Source organism: Lissotriton vulgaris, chromosome 4_1, assembly GCF_964263255.1.
Source record: "Lissotriton vulgaris chromosome 4_1, aLisVul1.2, whole genome shotgun sequence".
NCBI lineage: Eukaryota > Metazoa > Chordata > Amphibia > Caudata > Salamandridae > Lissotriton > Lissotriton vulgaris.
The window spans coordinates 916,975,619-916,995,945 of record NC_141691.1 but is presented as its reverse complement, the minus strand read 5'-3'; the positions used below and the strand labels follow the sequence as shown (position 1 = coordinate 916,995,945).

The following is a 20,327-nucleotide window of genomic DNA, read 5'->3' as shown; positions in this document are numbered from 1 at the left end:
CACTCCAGATTGGATTCTGGGGTACCCTTATAAGTCCCTAGTATATGGTATACTATGTATCCCGGGCATAGGTACCCCAGAGGCCTCCCAGGGCTGCAGAATGTATTGTGCCACCCCTGAGAGACCACTCAAACTGACACCACAGGTCTGCTACTGCAGCCGGTGTAAGGTGGTGCATGCACCCCTTACTTAGATATAGGTTAACTACCTTAACCGCATCGCTGCGGCGGTTATTTTTCCCCTACGCGGCTTTTTTCTAAAAGCCGCGTAAGATGACGAGCTCAGCTCGTCATCCGCACACGCCCCCCGTGGCTGCATCGAAGGGGTTAAATCACAGCACATATAAACCTATCAGTCACCCTTATTGCAGGTCTTATCAATCCTGAAGGCAGGTGGCTGTGTTTTGTGTGAGAGGGAGCCCATGCATGAGCAGAGCCCCTCTGCAGCCTTCCGAACCTATTTTCCGGGTTTGTTTGTGATGCAGCCAACCATATAACCTCTCTGTAAATGCTAACTTTAAAACTGCTGCATGGAAACATGTTGTGTTTGGTGTCAAACACAATGGAATCATACCTCGCCACAAGTCACTGGCGGGGAGGTATGATTCCACCTTCCTAAATGCCACACAACGGTACACCCGGTACCAGCTTTCTCGAACTGGGCATCACAAAATGGATGCTGCCAGACACAGACACGCGTCTGCCCTCCTGCTGCTGAGCTGAACTCGAGCAGGGGAGGCTGGACAATAGGCTTCCTGTCACAGGGAGGTGTAACCACATCCCAGACAGGCGTTAGTGTATTTGGGCTTTGTGGGTGCACTCTGAGAGTGATTTGATGTCTGCACTGGGGGCATATTTGGTGTCCCTGTGCATAGGCCAGTTCAAACCATTGGCTCCTGCTCTGGTGTGAAACTGGACAAAGGACTTGGGTGTAACCACCCCTCTGTCCTGACACCTCCCATAGGTTGGTCCCCAGAGTTTGTCACACCCCATCCTTGGGTATAAAGTAGAAACCCCTGACTACAGGACTTTAGATTTTACCTGGACTGAACTCTGCTATGGAAACCAAGTACTTCAACGATCTGCACGAGGCTGGGCGACTGAAGAATCTCCCTTGGAGTAAAGGCGTTACTCCCCTGCTCAGCAGGAGCCAAAATGCCTCTGACTGGTTTGCATCTCCAAAGCTCCTGAGGACTCCGAAGATTTCTGCAACACAGGAGGTGGATTCCCGATGTCTCTGAGGTTGATCTGTACTCTCAGCAATTCTGAGGCCCATATCCCTCGTGGGGACCATGCAACCCAAACCCTTTGCACTGTGCTCTTTTGCAGCAGCATGTGCTTTCCGGAGACCCCTGAAGCTGTGCTTTGGGCTACTTGTAGTCCTGACCCCGAGCAGTGTTTCCAATGAAGATTTCCAGCCTACACTCCATGAGTGTTCCGTGGGCTGGTATTTTGTGATTCATCTTGTGGTCCCTTTGCGATCCCTGGTCCGTTGGCCTGTGGATCCCGGTGAAGGTAACTTTAACTTTCCATGGGCATTTCTGGTTTTTCCGGGCGTGCCCTGACTCTCCACTGCTTGGAGAGTCCCCAGGACCTTGCTGGTCCTCACCGAAGCTGATTTCCTCTGACCGAGTGGGTTTCAGTTGCGAAGGCTTTGTTGGCATTCCATCTGGACACTGACACCCCAGCACTCACCATCCTTTGTGGGATAGCTCACCTCAAGACTTTGGTCATCCTTGACGTCTCCTGGTCCTTGTGGCTGCAGAGTCAAGCATCGCGTCAACTCACCTGAAGCACCCGACATCGGTGGGCATTTGTCTACCAAGCCCCTGGTCACCCTAAAGTGACCCAGACTCTGTCCTCTCTGCTTTCAGGTTCTTCTCACCTCGAATTCAAGCTTGGATTCCACCTGACACTTTTCCTCTTCACGCCACCAGAACTATTTAGCATCACGCCATTGAAAACGACGAAGATTCACAACATCACTTGACACCTTTGCACCAGGCTTCTCTGGGTTAGGTAACACAAGTACTCTGGTGCTCACAAGGGTTCTGGCCTTAGAACTTTCTATGTTTGAAAAGGGTTGCTCAAAGTCCTCTCCGAAGTGTCCTTAATCTTTAAAACTCAAACCGTGACTTTCCCATTTAGTTGTACAAACTCGCGCCTGTGTTCTCACACTGCACCCGTTCTCCGTGGGTCCTCTGTGTCACTACCTTGGGTGGTTCCTTGGGGTCCTTGCGATTCTACATGCTCTAGGCACTGTGTCTAGTCAAGGTGTGGTTGTTATATCACTTTCTTAGTACATCGTTTGATATCTCCCTGGAACCCACAGCGTATTGTGCTATTTACTGTTGTTCTAGTGATTTAATATTGTGTGCTTTTTTCTCTAATCTCATAAAGCGGTTAGTAAAGAGTGTTTAGTAATAAATACATATATTTTCTATATTCCTTGTGTGGTTCTCCTTTCATTTGGTCATTCAGGAGGTTCTGATCTGGTAAAACAAGCTGCTTTAAATTCCTTTGAGACGTAGCCTGAAGGCTGCTCTCCATAGCAACCACTAGGATAGCTTTCAATAGAGGTTGTCTTAACCTAATTATCAATAAGGGTTGTTTGGACTAGTACAAGTTGCCCACTAAAATTAGTGGTCAGCATATACCTGGCCAACTTCTCACATTTAGGTCCGACTATAATCTGTTGCAGTATGGCGCGTGTTGCAGCCATTTCACTGCAAGCAGTTGCGTATCTCAACCCTTCTTGTACTTTTGGGGCAGCACCCTACATCTATATTTTATCTGGCCCACGCCTGAATAATAATATTAGCTGCATAACACATCCGCCACATACTCTAACAGCAATGTTTGGGCAGTGTTGTCTGTTTCCGCAGTAACTATCTCTCCTCTTGTCTGAGCAATTGTTGTCCAGTATAATGATCTGAAAAGTTTCAAGCTACATATATGAAACTGGCTGCATCGTACATACACAGCCCTGCCAAGTGCTATATGCTAGACTTAGTGTAGTTTTTGAAAAATAACACCTCATGTCTCCGGCGGATGTATGACGTTACAACGCAGGCTATTACAACGCCTGCCTTTACAACGCGGTTTTTACATCGCAATCCATTACAACGCATAGCGCTTTGGGGTGCTGGATAGTGAAAAGTTTAATTTACTATTCCAACACCAGTCCCTGTGGACACTAGGGAAGGTGTTGGATAGGAAATTAAACTTATTCCTTATCCTAGAGCGCCCCCCAGCGCAATGCGTTGTAATGGTTTGCGTTGTAATGACCGCGTTGTAATGGTAGTGCGTTGTAAAAGTTTCGCTGTAAAGGTTGTTCACCGTCTCCGGCTGCCAACTATGACCGAAATCGGACTGTGTGCACCTCAGCATGAAGCTTGCCTGCAAATCAGCTCACTGTTTTGACTGTTAATTAGAGAGCTGAGAGAGATGTTCATGTTGAGGCCTCACATCCTTCTGTTGCGGGCCTGGTCCCACTTGTGACAGAAATGCCTGGAGCCGCTATAGATGCTCTGCATCTTGATCTGATTGATTGATGCTGGCAGCAGGGGGGGATCCATGGGCCCAGTGTGGGGAAAGGCTAACTAAGGCATCTGTGTTTTAGTAGTTCAGCGAACTTGCCATAGCTGTGATTAATAAATAAAATGAATGCTAAAGTCATTCTGAGCTTCCTGCACCCCTAACCTGCAGTGTACTGAGTCGGAGAACTGTGCTGTCACGCCGTCTGACTCTGCCCTGTTTTCAGCACCCCTGCTGTTAGAGCACTTTAGTCCAATGACAAGTGCCTCCGGGGATTTGAGTGGGCTGGGTCTCACTGGTGCTGAGCACCGGCAGTTTTTTAGAGGGGGCCTCGAAAATGGGTATGGATTGGGCTCTGTTTTGTGCCCTGGCACCGGCGGTCCGTTTTTTCCGCAATGCAGTTACAGCAGGCACATTGATGTGCGCATGCTCACACTGCTAACTTCTCACTAGTGGAGAAGTTACGGCATGACCTCATGCCAGGTGAGCGTTGTAGGGGAATGGAAATCCCTTATGGAGAGTCATTTTCTCTCTGGATTTCCCCTCTCTTTTTGAAACTCAGGAGCAGCAACATTGTCGTGGTGTCACCAGGGCTTTAAGTGGAAACTTTTTCAATATGATATACAAGCCATAGTTGCTGCTTATTTATCTTATGCAACAAGCATTGACAAAGGCAATAGTCCTGACTTGTAGGTATGATGTTACTAGTTTTTTCACATATCTGGAAGCAATGACAGAAACAGCAAAATACAAGTCGGTGGCACACAATGCTAAGCATAACCCCCCCCCCCGTTTTTTCATCCCATTTAAATCCCCGAGTGCCTCGTTGCTCAAATGGGTGTAGTTTCTGATATTTATGTGTCCCTAATCTTCATCACTTGGTTTTGCTCACGAGACAGTGTCATCGTTTTTGAAAGTCACTCATAATTACCCTGAAATTATGAAAATGTCTCACATAGCATTCTAAAACCTTTGCAGCTGTGGGCACTTGAACTTCTATTTTTCCATTTCAAACACTAATTGGATACTCCTCCCTTTGGCCGCCTCAGTTAAATTACATAAAAGTAAGAATGAAACCGTAGATATCACGGACGCATTGTGTGAAAGCTCATATAATGTGACGTGTTCGTCACGATTAGTTATGTTTATCGCCCGATTCGTTTTTTGTATTACGCACTGTGTATCACCTGACAGCATTTGATCACGTGACTGAGTTCTGCTTCTGAAACCGAATAGAATGCTAACCGGTCCCTGAATCGCTTTTGGGCGGAGCCTTTAGCGTAATATACGGAACTCCTCGTGTGCTGATTTTTGCAGGGGAAAAATCACACGGCATGGCGTAGAGGCAAACTGCCGCGGGAGTGTGACTGCATAAGAGGAACAAGTAAGTTATTTGATTTATTATCCTGGAAATTCATGCTGTACGCCATGGCACGGTTCACCGACATTTAATTTACCCTTACCTATAAATAATCTCGGAATTGTTGGAAATCCGCCACGGTGACAACTGGGCACGTTAGGCATAGCTTGCAATTGGCCCCATGCCATTTCATGACACCGTCAGCTAGTCATTGGTATCCAGTTAGCAGTTGTTGCACTTTCTGTGACATTTAGCTTAATTAATGACACTGCAGTACAACCCAGCATAGAAAATATTCTTGCAACAAAGCCTAGACAAAGTCCTCTCTTCCTTCTTTACATTGTGTATCTGTGATCTAAGTTAAATCGTTTTTAACTAGGTACGTTCGTAGGTAGTAGTGGCTCACGAATTCTGTAGTAAGATACGATTTAGAAAATTGCAAAAGTGCAATGAAACGGAATGAAGTTACTCATATTTTCTGATTTTGTCCCTTTGCTCAAGTGTTTAAATAAACGTATTTTCCTCATAGTTCTGCTTTGGACACTGCTCTGATTAGCCTGTTCTGAAGAGTCCAGGATGTTGAGCTGACCTCGCGCAAAAAGCAGGCAACATGGGTGCTTACTTTATTAGAAAATGGAGTAAAGCATAATGCGCTCAACTCCTTTTTATTGTTACTAGATCAATGATGATTGTGAGGGATAAGTGCGGTGCTATATGAGAGACCACCGAACCTTCTAGGAGAGGGGACTGTGCTGTTAGGTATCCACAGGGACACTTTATTCCTTCGAAAAACCAATTAGAAGCAATTGAGTGCAAGCGGGCACACACAGGACACCACTCTTTCAGGCCAATCGGCGCAAACGTGGCAGACAATTAAAAATTTGCAAACATTCGTGACAAGAATTTTCAATTCTATTAAGGACTAGGAGGCGAGGATTATGCTTAGTCTCATTTCTTTACTGACATATAGCAGCCAATCACATTACAGTAAAGAAAAAACAGAAAAAACGTCACCCATGAACCCAGGGCAACCATAGAGTACACCCATAGTATATAAACAGTCTCAGAGGTAACCACTTCCTCTTTCTTTGTCCAAAATCCAGTCGTAAACATCAGAAAAAACCAAGGAGAACATCATCCAAAAGGGCCAAAATCCGAACGAGGAGGTGGAGGAACTTCCAAAAGCCACAGGAACAGAAGCAGTCCAACGAGGAGTAGAAACTCGCAGCAGAACTTCCACAAGGGCGGAGCCGGAGGAACCTCACTTGGGATCAGAGCCTGAAAAGAGACACAAAGCCGTAATACACATCCTGTGTAATCATGAGCAAATAAAGGGTGGGTAGAGAAAACCAAAGCATTCATCACATTTCATTAGGAAAGATCTATGAAGTATTGCATAGTGACAATATAATAGATACATGCATATACAGTCGGGTGGGATAATCCTCGCCTCCTAGTCCTTAATAGAATTGAAAATTCTTGTCACGAATGTTTGCAAATTTTTAATTCTATGTCAGGACAGGAGGCTCCGATTATGCTTGTTTAAAGCTGATCCACCACTACAGAAGCCACACTATCGATAGGTTTAAAATAAAAAGTCTTAAACACAGAAGCAGATGACCAATCTGCAGCCTTCATTATATCAAATAGAGTAACACCCATGGAATAGGCTTTGGACGCCATCGCTCCCCGTGCAGAGTGTGCACCAAACACAGAAACATCAATTCCAGCTTCAGACAGAAGTCCCCGCACCCAGCGGGCCAAGGTAGCTGGAGAGACAGGGCGAAAAGGCTTTTGTAATGCAATCAGAAGCGGACCCTGCATGTCTGAGCGCAAAGAAGCGGTACTCACCTCATAATCCTTCAGGCATTGAACCACACAAAGGTTGGGGTGAGAAGGAAAAGAAGGATAAGAAATAGAAGGCGTATTAGATTTGGTACGTCTGGAGAGACGAAAGGAAACTCCTTCAGGAGTAAAGCTGCGACCCGCCAGGTCCAAAGCGTGTACATCCGACACGCGCTTAATGAAACCAAACATAACAACATAGTCAGTTTTGCAGATAGTTGCTTGCGAGATAAGGAAGCATTGGAAGGCCAGGCCTCCAAAAATCTGAGAACAACTGAAACATCCCACAAGGTAACATACTTAGGAGTGGGAGGCTTTGCAAAACGAACCCCTTTAAGCAACCTGGAAACAAAAGGATGTTCACCCGCGGGCTTCCCATCTATGTGGGCATGACCCGCCGAGATAGCCGACCGAAAACCGTTGATAGTCGAATAAGCCAGACCAGAGGTGGCTAAGGAGGCCAAGAAATTAACAATCATGCTGATATCTGCTGAAATGGGATCAACTTGGTGTTGTGCACACCAATCACACCAACGCTTCCAAGACCCCTTATACCGTTTGTGAGTATTGGGAGCCCATGCTTCACTAAGGAGCTTGGAAGCGTCGCTTGAAAGGCCTGGGAGCGACCAGCGACCCCCGAGATCCTCCACGCGAGAAGTGGAAGGGAGCCTGAGAGGATCAGGGGATGAGGATCTCCGAGAGGGTCCAACAGGATATTCCACAATGGGGGAAGGAGAAACGGTGGAGCCGAACACATTTCTAGAAGGACCGGAAACCACGCTTGAGCCCTCCAGAGAGGGGCAATCAGAATCAGATCCGTCTGAAATCGTTTGGAGTAGGCCAATACCCTGGGAATCATCAGAAATGGAGGGAAGGCATAACAGAGGGTCGATGGCCACTGCTGGAGAAAGGCATCCGTGGCCAGAGCCTGAGGGTCCGGCCTCCAACTGTAAAAATGCGGAAGTTGCGCATTGAGGCGTGAGGCAAAGAGATCTAGTTGGCAAGGACCCCAACACCGATGGAGAGCACGGAAGACCCGAGGATGCAGCCTCCAATCGCTGTAATCCCGGAGATGTCTGGAGTGCCAGTCCGCTATCTGATTGTGGCATCCCGGAAGGTACTCCGCAATAACAGTGATCTTCTTCTGCAGACAGAAGTGCCAAAAATCTTTGGCAATCTCCGCCAGGATTCTTGACCTGGTCCCGCCTAGTTTGTTGACATAGCGGACTGCTGATATATTGTCCATCCTGAGAAGGACACAACAACTGGTTCGCAGAGGAGAAAAGCATTTGATCGCAAAGGAACCCGCTAGAAGTTCCAGACAGTTGATATGAAGTGTCAATTCCTGAGGGGACCAACGACCCCCGGTCGAGACCGAGCCGCAACGGGCTCCCCAGCCCCATCGACTGGCATCGGATTCTATCACTAGATCCGGAGACACACCGAAGAGGGCTCGGCCATTCCAGGCCTCCATGTGGTCCAACCACCACTGCATCTCCCACCGGACCTCCTCCGTAAGAGGAATCTGATCGGAATATCCGAGGCCTTTCCGGAGATGAAGAATTTTCAGGCGCTGCATTGCCCTGTAATGCAGGGGACCCGGAAAAATCGCCTGGATGGAAGACGCCAGCAGACCGACTACACGTGCCAACGACCTCAACGACACAGTCGGTCTGGAAATAACAGATGTCAACTCTCTCTTGATATAACGCATCTTTTGGTTGGGCAAGAGAAGCTGACAAGTTACCGAGTCGATCTGAAAGCCCAGGAAATCTATACGCTGGGATGGAACCAACACCGATTTCTGAACATTGATTAGAAAACCCAGAGACTGTAAAAGAGTGATGGACAATTCCAGATGTTGAAGAAGTTTGAGTGGACAATCCGCCATAAGGAGAATGTCGTCCAGATAAATAATCAACCTGACACCCAGAGACCGAAGATGTTCCACAACTGGTCGCAACAGCTTCGTGAAGCACCATGGTGCCGACGAAAGACCGAACGGGAGAACCTGATACTCGTACCAGACTCCCTGCCAGAGAAACTGGAGAAAACGGCGATGTGGTTTGTAAATCGGAACCAAGAGATATGCATCTTTGAGGTCCAGCCTGACCATCCAATCCCCTTCTCGAAGGAGATCCCTCAAGAGATGGATTCCCTCCATCTTGAAATGTCGATAGACGACTCCGCCGTTGAATTCTTTCAGGTTGAGAACAAGGCGAGCACTGCCCCCTTTTTTCTCGACCAGAAAGACAGAGCTGGCAAACCCCTTTGGATGACGGGTGGTTGGAATCACCGCCCCTTTCCTGAGAAGAGAGTCTATCTCCTCGGATAGACAAACCTGATCCTGAAGAGAAAAACGCAGACAAGGAGGGGGACAAGTCTGATGCATCGGGTGATAGAATTCTATTCTGAACCCTTGAACAGTTTGTAGCACCCAAGCATCGCCGGAGAGCATGCGCCAATTCTGCAGGAAAAACTGAATGCGACCCCCCAACATCACATCGCATGCAGGAATCAGTCTCACCTGTAGAGTGGGAATCCTGGTATTGTCCCTGATGACCACCGGAACGTCCTTTGCCGTACTGGCCTTTTCCTTTTCTGGAAGGATAAAAGTTGGCTCTCGATGAATAACCTGCGTCGTAGGAGCCTCTGTGCTGAGAGGAATTGCCTCTCTGGGACTGACTGGCAGAACCACGGCCGAACGAGCGTCCCCTACCTCGTCCGGCCTTTCCAAAAACCGGACGCATGGCTCGCCGCAAGGAGGCCTGCGCCTTGTCGATGCCACTGAAGGTGGACACAAAGCGCGTGAGTTCCTTAAGGAATGGCTGGCCAAAAAGGAGGCCGTCCGCCTCAGGGCCCGACTCAGAAGTAGCTAATTCAGAGAGTCTAGGGTCAAGCTTTAATAAGATGGACCTGCGACGTTCCGCAGATATTGCACAATTCGCATTACCTAATTGGCAAATTGCCCGTTGCGCCCATTCGATCATCTCCTTTGGGTTCACAAGGGCAGAAGCTTCCTGGGCCCTGTAACCTAGGTCCAAAATCTTAGTGAGAGGCCCAAGCACGTCCAACATCTTATCCTGACAGGACCGCCAAGATCTATCCAGGCCCTTCTTTGGGTCCTTGGCATATTTTTTCAAATATGTGACCATCATGGGGTCAACGTCTGGGGTCTCAGCCAAATGGGCAGACAAATCAGGCCTCGGGCATTCCGAGCGCAGCCTGGCACGAACCGAAGCCTCAAAAGGCTGACGGATATGGGCCTCAATGTAGGCAGCTACAGCCGGAGAAGGCCCCCATGATGAAGAGTTGGGATGAATGATGTCCGCCGGCTCGAAATTGAGCACCGGAGGACGCTCAGGAGCGTCCACAAAATGCTCCTTACAGACCCGTTTTTTAGGTGGAGGGGAAACATGGTCTGAAGATGCGGAGGATAACACATTGTCCGAATCAGCCTCATGAAGACCTGCAGTCGTGGATGGCGCAGATGCTAAACTTTTCGCCAGACGCTGAAAATCAGTTTTGTGAGGGTTAACAGGCGACTTCGCCGTTTTCTTGGCAGCCGGCAACCAGCCCTGCTGCTGAGCATAGAGATTGAGGTGACGCTTCAAAGGATTAATAGCACGTACAAGTGCCTTGTTAACGGATTGCTGAACACCTTTGTCCAGCTGTTCAACCAAATCCTGTTCTAAGGAGCCTTCCTCCTCATCAGCATAATAATAATAGTCGTCTTCAGCGTCATCATAATAATCAGCCATTCTACAGCAAGTAGAGGTAAGTGCCCACAAGACGACTTGAACAATATGGAGTGTTGACAAAAAACACAAGTCAAGGGGGAGTGTTGAGACCCCAAAACAGGCTTTGAAGAAGCAGGAAATAAAACCTGACTCGAAAAGAATTAGAATGTGGAGGGAGCCAAAGCCTGCACCAAATAGGACACTCTAGGCAAAGCCTATGCTAAGAAATAACAACCAAAGCCCTCAAAAGACCTCGGTGTCTGACGGGGTTAACTCCAGTGACAGGCCGTGGGCAAAACGTCAATACGCCGTCGCTCAACCAGCTGAGGAAACACCAACAACCGGAAATGGAACAGCGCGCATGCGCGACTGTCGCCTGGCCACGAAGACCGTCGCAAGAGCGCTCGCGCTCCTAAGCAAAACGGAACCCCTGCTCCCGCTCCACTGACAGCGCGCGAGCAGCTAGGAAGCGCTCGTGCAAGGAAAACGGAGGTGAGGCACACGCTCCGACAACGAAGGAAAAAACTGCACGCCGGCAGCAAACAACACGCGCGAAGAGTAAACGGAGACACAGCCCCAGACGCGCGACAACAAAGCGCAAAGGTCAGCACAAAGCATACAGTAAATATCAATGCGCAAAGTCAAGAAAGTAAATATAAAGCACTTAACTGGCTGCGGAGCAGCAAAGAAAGAGGAAGTGGTTACCTCTGAGACTGTTTATATACTATGGGTGTACTCTATGGTTGCCCTGGGTTCATGGGTGACGTTTTTTCTGTTTTTTCTTTACTGTAATGTGATTGGCTGCTATATGTCAGTAAAGAAATGAGACTAAGCATAATCGGAGCCTCCTGTCCTGACATAGAATTGGACAACAGCTTGTCTCTTCACACTTGTTGTTTCTAACACTTGTTACAGGATTCTATGAACAGCTTCATGCATTCAACAGCATACACAGCAGGATGATGCCCAGAGCTTTCACATTCTGTCCATCGCCCACAAATTGAGACCACTCGCTTTCTTATAGCAGAAAAGGCCACTTTATTCAGGATATGTATATTCATAAAATTCCCAACAGATCATCAAACATGTAAATTTGGCAGTTGAACCGAAACCATTTCTTTATTTATTTATTTCATTTCATTATAAATTTAGACTTTATACCGAAACCATCAAATAATCTCTTTTCTTGTATTGAACTCATCATAACTTCCCCAACATTTTCTTTCCATTTTTTCCCCTCCATTTTTCTGTAGAATTCCCCCTATCTGACTAATAACTGGAGGAGCTCGCTCTAGACTCCTCCTCCCTGGGGATTTTATGCCTCAAGCCATCTGTTATGGGAAACGCATCCTGAAGTGGCAAACCATCTATATATATACATATATATATATTCACTGAAAAAACCATAGGTTATAGACCATATATAGTTAGGAATTAGCATTTACAAAACCTTGAAAATTCAATGAAAAAACCATGGGTTATAGACCATATATAGTTAGGAATTAGCATTTACAAAACCTTATTTTACTCACACAAAACCATTGAAATTTCATATATATAGTTAGTTCCACTAACTATATATCGCGCACCCGCAATCCACTGCTGATCATGTCACATATTACATCATTCATGACATGGTCAGTGACATCACTGATGACATCACTGATGACATCTCAAATGACATCACTGATGACATCACTGATGACATCTCAAATGACATCACTGATCACATCACTGATGACATCATTCATCTGATAATACGATGAACCTCTTCAGACTCTAATATAACCTTAGATACACTCAGTGTAAACAGACACTCACAGATTGTCACTCATCCATGGAGTTACTCACACACCTAGTCAGTCATGCAAAGAATCAATCACACCTCCATTTCCTCAACTATACAGTTATACACACCTTACTTATTCAAACATATTCTAACACATATTTACTCTCTTATACAATCACTGATACAAGTTCACAATGATCCATACAGCCACTCACACATTCACTGGCTCTTATGCACAGTTATTTATATATGTCAACTCTCACATGTACTGTGTTTTACATATGTACTTACTTTGACATGTAGCACTGAGATATCCATTCACTCACCAATACACTCATGCACACAATCAACCGCCCATACAGCTGTTTCCACATGCACTTTTGAACCCATACATCTAGTGAATCAACTGCTCACACATCTATGCACAGAGTCATACACCTCCCAGCCACCCACACACACACTCAGTCTCCCATACAAATACTTGGGTAATCAATCAATAACCCATATAGTTACTCATATAGCTACTGATCAACACATGCAGCAGTTTACAGAACAACAGACATAATGATGCACAAATTAAGACAGTTTAGTCACTAACCCATGCACTCAGTGAAACACATTTAATCACTCACTCATACAGTCAGTCATGCATCTACTAAATCCTTCATCCAGACACTTATACATCCACTCATTCTTCAATATGTAAGACATATTTTAGCTTTACAGAAACATACAGTCACTCGATGTTGTCATCAGTGATGTCATTTGAGATGTCATCAGTGATGTCATCAGTGATGTCATTTGAGATGTCATCAGTGATGTCATCGGTGATGTCACTGACCATGTCATGAATGATGTAATATGTGACATGATCAGCAGTGGATTGCGGGTGCGCGATATATAGTTAGTGGAACTAACTATATATGAAATTTCAATGGTTTTGTGTGAGTAAAATAAGGTTTTGTAAATGCTAATTCCTAACTATATATGGTCTATAACCCATGGTTTTTTCATTGAATTTTCAAGGTTTTGTAAATGCTAATTCCTAACTATATATGGTCTATAACCTATGGTTTTTTCAGTGAATTTCAATGGTTTTTTAATAGCAAATATCAAAAGCTTTAAAATGTCAAGTACGTGGTAGGTAATTTTTTTTAGTGTTTATGCACACTGATGTGCTTTGAACGCTGCCCCCCCCCCCCTCTTTTCTTTTAGGAGTATTCTCTCTTTGTAGATAGTGAAGGGTAGGTAACGCAGGCCTTTGCCCCCGTTGTAATCCGTCGTGCCTGCTTCCCTCTCCATTTGATTGATTGTTATCCAAGCATTTACTGTTTTGGAATTGGTTCTCTTTGGTTCATTCTCTATTTATAAAGAAGCACAGAGTCGCAATACTCTGTTTAGTCTTTGCAGATAGTGAAAAATCGTTAAAAAAACAAAAGGAATCAAGCAAAATCAGTAGGCCACTAATGGGATCTCTTTTTGACATCGCTAAAATAGAAACATTAGGAACAACCCCTCATAAGAAATACGAAACTAGTGAGAGGAACTGAGCTCGACACCATGATGGCTGCAAGACCGCTCGGCTCCGCCGCCCACCCCGCCCAAAATAACGACAAACCCTATGCAAATATTATAAATATATACAACACACCAGCAAAATAACAGAGTAAAACGTTTTATTAAATAACTATTTACATGGCAGCCTGCTGCAACATCGATCCAAATGCATGCCGCCATTCCCGGGATTTCTCCTACCCCCTCCTCAAGTCTTGTTGCCCTGATGTGGCCTAAGATCGCCCCCGACATAGGCGGCCGGCTCCCGGGGTCAGGCGGAACTTTTTGCCTTTTAGTGACTCTTCCATTCTGGACCTTGTCCCACAATCCATTTGACCTGAAGACACGTCCTGCGGTGCCCTAGTCCGACCATCACATATTCCTGCGCCAGGAGACGGCGTGGGGTGCACTAGAAGGGAGAGGCGGCGCGAACGAGCCTCCCCCACCTCCCCAGGTGGAGGTTTCTCAGCTACACCCCAGCGCTTCACGCAACCAGCTGACTTGCGCCCGCTCTTCCGGAACAGTGCCTCCCTCGGCCAGCTGAATTGCGCCTGCTCCACACCTTGTCCCACAATCCGTTTGACCTGAAGACACGTCCTGCGGTGCCCTGGTCCGACCATCACATATACCTGCGCCAGGAGACGGCGTGGGGTGCACTAGAAGGGAGAGGCGGCGCGAACGAGCCTCCCCCACCTCCCCAGGTGGAGGTTTCTCAGCTACACCCCAGCGCTTCACTCGACCAGCTGACTTGCGCCCGCTCTTGCGACACAGTGCCTCGCTCGGCCAGCTGAATTGCGCCTGCTCTTGCTATTACAACGATTCAGAAAAGGGGGTGGTGATTAACAGAGTGTCTGAATTAAGCAGACCACTCTTACCCAGTCCAAAGATCAGGGCTTGATCCATCACCGTTATTTATCTCACTGCACCATCCCAGCTTAGAACCTGGCTATATGCAAATCAGTCTGTCCCTGGCCCAGTGCATCATGGGAACAGGGCAGACTAAACTACCAAGCCAATTCTTCACCAGAAAGGAGACAAGCTACCGGGGACCGGTTTCTGGCATTTCAGCCGTCTTCGGCCCGGCTTGCTTGAATCCTGATGGTGCAGTGAGAAAGGGACTCATGTCTGAGTATACCCTGCCACACCTATAGTGGCCAAAAACGATTCAGAAAAGGGGGTGGTGATGAACAGAGTGTCTGAATTAAGCAGACCACTCTTACCCAGTCCAAAGATCAGGGCTTGATCCATCACCGTTATTTATCTCACTGCACCATCCCAGCTCAGAACCTGGCTATATGCAAATCAGTCTGTCCCTGGCCCAGTGCATTAGTTTGGTCTGCCCTGTTCCCATGATGCACTGGGCCAGGGACAGACTAATTTGCATGTAGCCAGGTTCTGAGCTGGGACGGTGCAGTGAGCTAAAAAACGGTGATGGATCAAGCCCTGATCTTTGGACTGGGTAGGAGTGTTCTGCTTAATTCAGATACTCTGTCCATCACCACCCCCTTTTCTGAATTGTTTTGTCCACCATAAGCGTGGAAGGGTATACTCAGATGTGAGTCCCTTGCTCACTGCACCATCAGGATTCAAGCAAGCCGGGCCGAAGACGGCTGAAATGCCAGAAACCGGTCCCCGGAAGCTTGTTTCCTTCCCAGTATAAGAATTGGCTGGGTAGTTTGGTCTGCCCTGTTCCCATGATGCACTGGGCCAGGGACAGACTAATTTGCATGTAGCCAGGTTCTGAGCTGGGATGGTGCAGTGAGCTAAAAAACGGTGATGGATCAAGCCCTGATCTTTGGACTGGGTAGGAGTGTTCTGCTTAATTCAGATACTCTGTCCATCACCACCCCCTTTTCTGAATCCTTGCTATTACAACGTCTCACCCGCCATCCAACAGAATTGTACCCAATCTTGCGGTACAGCGACAGGCGGCTGCTACGGAGCTCACGAAATGGCGGTCGGCTCCACAGACTTGGGCCTGGCCTGCAAGGATGGCTCTGGGCAACCGTGGAACTCGGACGCTTGACTGCTAGGGCATGGGCCCCATTCCCAAAAGAGTCCCCTCAGCCTTGAAGATTCTACAACAGTCACCGGGACCCCAGACTCCCGCAGACTTCCGGTGGGGAGCGACTGCCATGATTGCTCGCGGAATGGCCACGACGTAGCCACGGGGTGCTCTCATGCTGACGCCAGCTTCAATCTGAAACATCCAGAAACACTGTAGACTACCAATTCGATCAGTTGCGGTGGAGCCCCAACGTGACCCGGTAGAGAAGAACTTGCCCTCCCCTCTTTGACTGAAGGTTCTTGTTGCCTGTCCCTTCTGTTGTCATTTAACAGAACTTTTTGGACTGCTGAAAGGGGTTCTGTTCCGACCGCTGGTTGGTGGAGACATTTTGACTATATTCTGGACCTGCGTTGTCGCGTAATGCGTCATATGACGCGCCGCGTTAGCGCACCCGGAAGTGCTCCGGTGCGCGAGGCGCAGCTTCCCGGAAGCGATCCAGGGCGCGGCGCGCAGCGCGTAACGTAAGCATAACAGGTCATGTGACTTGTTAATAAAACTTTTCATTGGTTCATTTTACTTTTGTTTTTCTAATGATGGAAGGCTTGGTCATATGACCTAAAAATAACACTTTTCATTGGTTTAGAACATTTTTTTTTCCCAAATGATGAAAGCCCCACTTTTTTTTTTCTCACTCTGACTTGTAAAGCAAAGGACGCAGATGCATTTACAGTTTATCACTAACAATGTTCCAGGCTAATGTATTTTCCCGGGAAATTTACAACTGTCCTGCAAGTAAAATATTCCTATTTCGAGAAAAAGGGCGTTTCTTCGTCCCATGAGGGAGCCGTTGAACAAAAGAGGCTCGACCTGCTGTCTTAGTCGCTGATAGGCATGAATATCGGATTCTTATCGATCACTTTATGTTGCAGGAGTGGAAAACACAACAGCCCTTGACCATTTATCTTTACTGCTTTCCTGCGTATTATACCTTTTAACCGTCATGTAATCGGGCTGCTTTATTTCACTTGCCTTTTACTGATTCGAAAACAGTGGCTATTATTCAAAACTTTACCAATCTAGGTACTACTACCATGTTTTGTTTTAAAAACCTTTATTGTGAAAATGTCAGTATACAAATACGGGCCTATAACCACGTGGGCCGGCCACGGAGCAAACTGTAATCGTATATGATGAGGGGACATTTACACTGTAGAAGAACGTAACGGGCGGGCCATTAGGTTGCAAGAACTAAGGTGTCTAACAGTTGCGGAATCGGTGGACGTACATTTTATAATTAAAGTACGACAGGGCCAGTTACAATAAATTTATCTAGATATACATTTGCGGGCAAGTACCATGGGTGACGTTAATTCGAACTTTCAATAGTACAGTAATCAATAACGCATCAGAACTTAATATCAATAGGGATGTCCAAATGTTCAATCAGTACTCGTCCCCGCCCGCCATGTGCTTCAAAACTGCATATGTATCTTGTGATATCAAGGCTGGGCAACCAGTACACAACAAGGAGTTACGAGTCCCATTTATACCGGCGCCATTTTGGGCGAGGCCGGGCAGGTCCAGGATATAGTCAAAATGTCTCCACCAACCAGCGGTCGGACCAGAACCCCTTTCGGCAGTCAAAAAAGGTTCCGTTAAATGACAACAGAAGAAATAGGCAACAAGAACCATCAGTCAAAAGAGGGGACGCTTTTGGGAATGGGGCCCATGCCCTAGTAGGCAAGCGTCCGAGTTCCAAGGTGTCCCAGGGCCATTTTAGTGGACCAGGCCTAAATCCAAAGAGCCTGCCGCCATTTTGAGAGTCCTGTTGCAGCCGCCTATCGCTGCACCGCAAGAGTGGGCGCAATTCAGCTGGATGGTGGGCGAGACGCTGTAGCCGCAAGAGCGGGCGCAACTCAGCTGGATGGCGGGTGAGGCACTGTGCCGCAAGAGCGGGCGCAATTCAGCTGGATGGTGGGTGAGGCACTGTGCCGCAAGAGCGGGGGGAACTCAGCTGGATGGAGGGTGAGGCACTGTGCCGCAAGAGCGGGCGGAACTCAGCTGGATGGCGGGTGATGCACTGTAGCCGCAAGTGCGGGCGCAACTCAGCTGGATAGCGAGTGAAACGCCAAGGGGCGCCCCACTGCAGCTGAGGAGCCTCCATCTGGGGAGGCGGGAGAGGCCCGTTCGCGCCGCCTCCCCCCCCCCCCCCGGGGCACCCCACGCCGTTTTTCGGCGCAGCATTGTAGGATGGCCAGACCAGTGCGGCAACTTGCTGGACACCACCTGGGTGCCGTCCGGATCTCGGCGCGTTGTGCTGCCTTCGGCCTATTCGCACAACGGTCCACTACTGACGCCACCTCACAGGCCGACGAATTATGCAGGCTTTTTATAACCCAAAGCCGACTAAAAGACAGACCAAAGCAGCCCATTGTTGCTACTCCGGGGAAGGAGGGGCAAGGACAGTATCAAGCGGACGGGGAATGCTTTGAGATGGATGTTGCAGCAGGCTGCCATGTAAATAGTTGTTTAAAATGTTTTTTTTTAACGTGTTTACTTTGTTGGAGCGTTGTATATATTTATAAGTTATTAAAGTGTTATAATCCTACTACTTTGTTGGAGTGCTATATATTTTTAATGTGACACATAATTGTGAAGACTTTGATGTACAAAAAGGCATCCCTGGAATCTTCTGCTTCAGGCTCGGTCCCACACACCCTTACAGTGAGAATCCCCTCCCCTCCCCAATCACAATACAGGATCGTTATCAGATAGTAGGAACGCGTGTGGTGTGACGGATCTCATGGGGTGGGGGCCTTGATCTACTGTAACTCCTTTGAAGAGGGGTGATTCTTTACAGTTGGGGCCATAAACTACATCCGCAGGGCTAGGTGATAGCCTGGGACCGGCATGGACAATCGGACACAGAGGAAGAGGAGTGTCAGAGGATGCGGTAGTGAATAGGGTGAAAGGGAGGTGTCGGGCGGGCACAGGGTGTGATTCTCAGGGAAGAGCAGCGCAGATGGGGGGAGGTTTATGGCCCATGCATGAGAGAGAGAGCGGGGGTGACCAGTGCGTGGGGGAGATGCTTGCGAGGGTGGGGAGCCATGCTGTGGATCGGCGACGTGCAGAGAGTGGGTCTGGTCAAGGCATCTAATATGGCTGCCGTGCACGACAAAAGTGTGGCATTGGAAAAAAGGCAAGATGGCGCAGACAATGTTTATCAATACGGATTAATTTATAACAATTATTTTTAACAATATATTTACTCGCAGTGACAAAATGGCGGTCAACACTTCCTGATTTCCTTCGAATCAAACGTTAACAGACGTCACGCAGCAAAAAAAAAAAAATCCGCTCACGCGCAGCCGCTGGAAGACATGTATCAACATATATGAGCATCCTCAGCCACCCTCAGAAAACATAGGGGGTCAGGATACGTCTCCCGTACCCCCTTATACCCATTTCCCACATTGTTTTTCCTCCATCTTGTAATTTAATTAAAACGAAACACAAAATGGCGAATTCCCGTTTCGCTACCGGTTTGCGAACCGGGAAGCGCTTCTACCGTGAAAAATCAAACTATTTTTATTTGCCCCACGGGACCCTTTAATAACCCCAACATCATTCCTAGGGGGTCAAGAGGGGTCTACCTTGCCCCCTTTTATTAAATTCCCCCTTCGCTTTTCTCCTCCTCTTGTCTCTCGATCCTACCGAGAGACAAGATGGCGGCCGTTCCGGACTGTTTAGAATGTTGACAGACCCCGGAGAGCCAATCAGCTTCGCTTCGCAAAGTTCCGTTACGCGAAAAGTACGCGAACCGGAGCGCTACCCGGGACGCTGTCACAGATATATCTGTTTTTTAAAACGTTAATTTCTCAAAATCCACTGGAGCACATATATTGAGACCTAGCAAAGGCACATCGGGCTAACAGTCCCTACAATTTTGCCAAGTTTCGTGCAAATCCATTCAGCCGTTCGAGCTATAAGTGAGGCCAACCGCCCTATGGAAAAATGAATGGGAAAAACGCGTTTTGGGACCCCCCTTTTTTCTCGACCCCCCCTTGACGAAACCCCCCCAAATGTTCAGGGGCTGCTCAGAAACTAAATGTAGTTTTCAAAAAGGAGGGGAGACGCGAGGACACTATTTACCACTCAAGATGGTGGAAGGTCCAGTAGCAGCTCAGTGTCCGTACCGAGTACTAGAGATTCAAACAAAAAGGGGGGATGCTGCACTGTTCCTGGAGAAAAATGAGGAAGTGGGGAGGGTTTTCCTGGCGTGACCAAGGGTGATTTAGTGATACCCTGGGGCATCCATTATGTTGGATGTAATTGCCTCACACACCCCGAAGAGTGTCATGCTTCATCATCGGCGGTTGCTCCTCGTCGGGGAGGCGGTGCAATCCCCGACGGGCACACCTCAAAGAGGGGCTCTTTGGCGGAGATCTTTTTTCCAACTGCCTTTTGGTGAAGTGGGGGTATGTGGGCAGGATGG

The 20,327-nt window shown here is 47.6% G+C and overlaps 1 protein-coding gene across 3 annotated transcripts in view; it reads left to right on the top strand.

The window, feature by feature from the left end:
* The window catches only part of LOC147722720 (uncharacterized), a 366,241-nt gene that overhangs the window by 55,997 nt on the left and 289,917 nt on the right, over positions 1-20,327 (top strand). The window contains exon 1 of one of the 3 annotated variants that reach the window (XM_086965199.1): positions 4,784-4,920. The exons of the other annotated variants lie outside the window; for them this stretch is intronic. The gene's annotated coding sequence lies outside the window, so the exon portion shown is untranslated. Of the gene's footprint in view, positions 1-4,783; positions 4,921-20,327 lie in introns of those variants that run through there. 3 annotated transcript variants of the gene reach the window in all.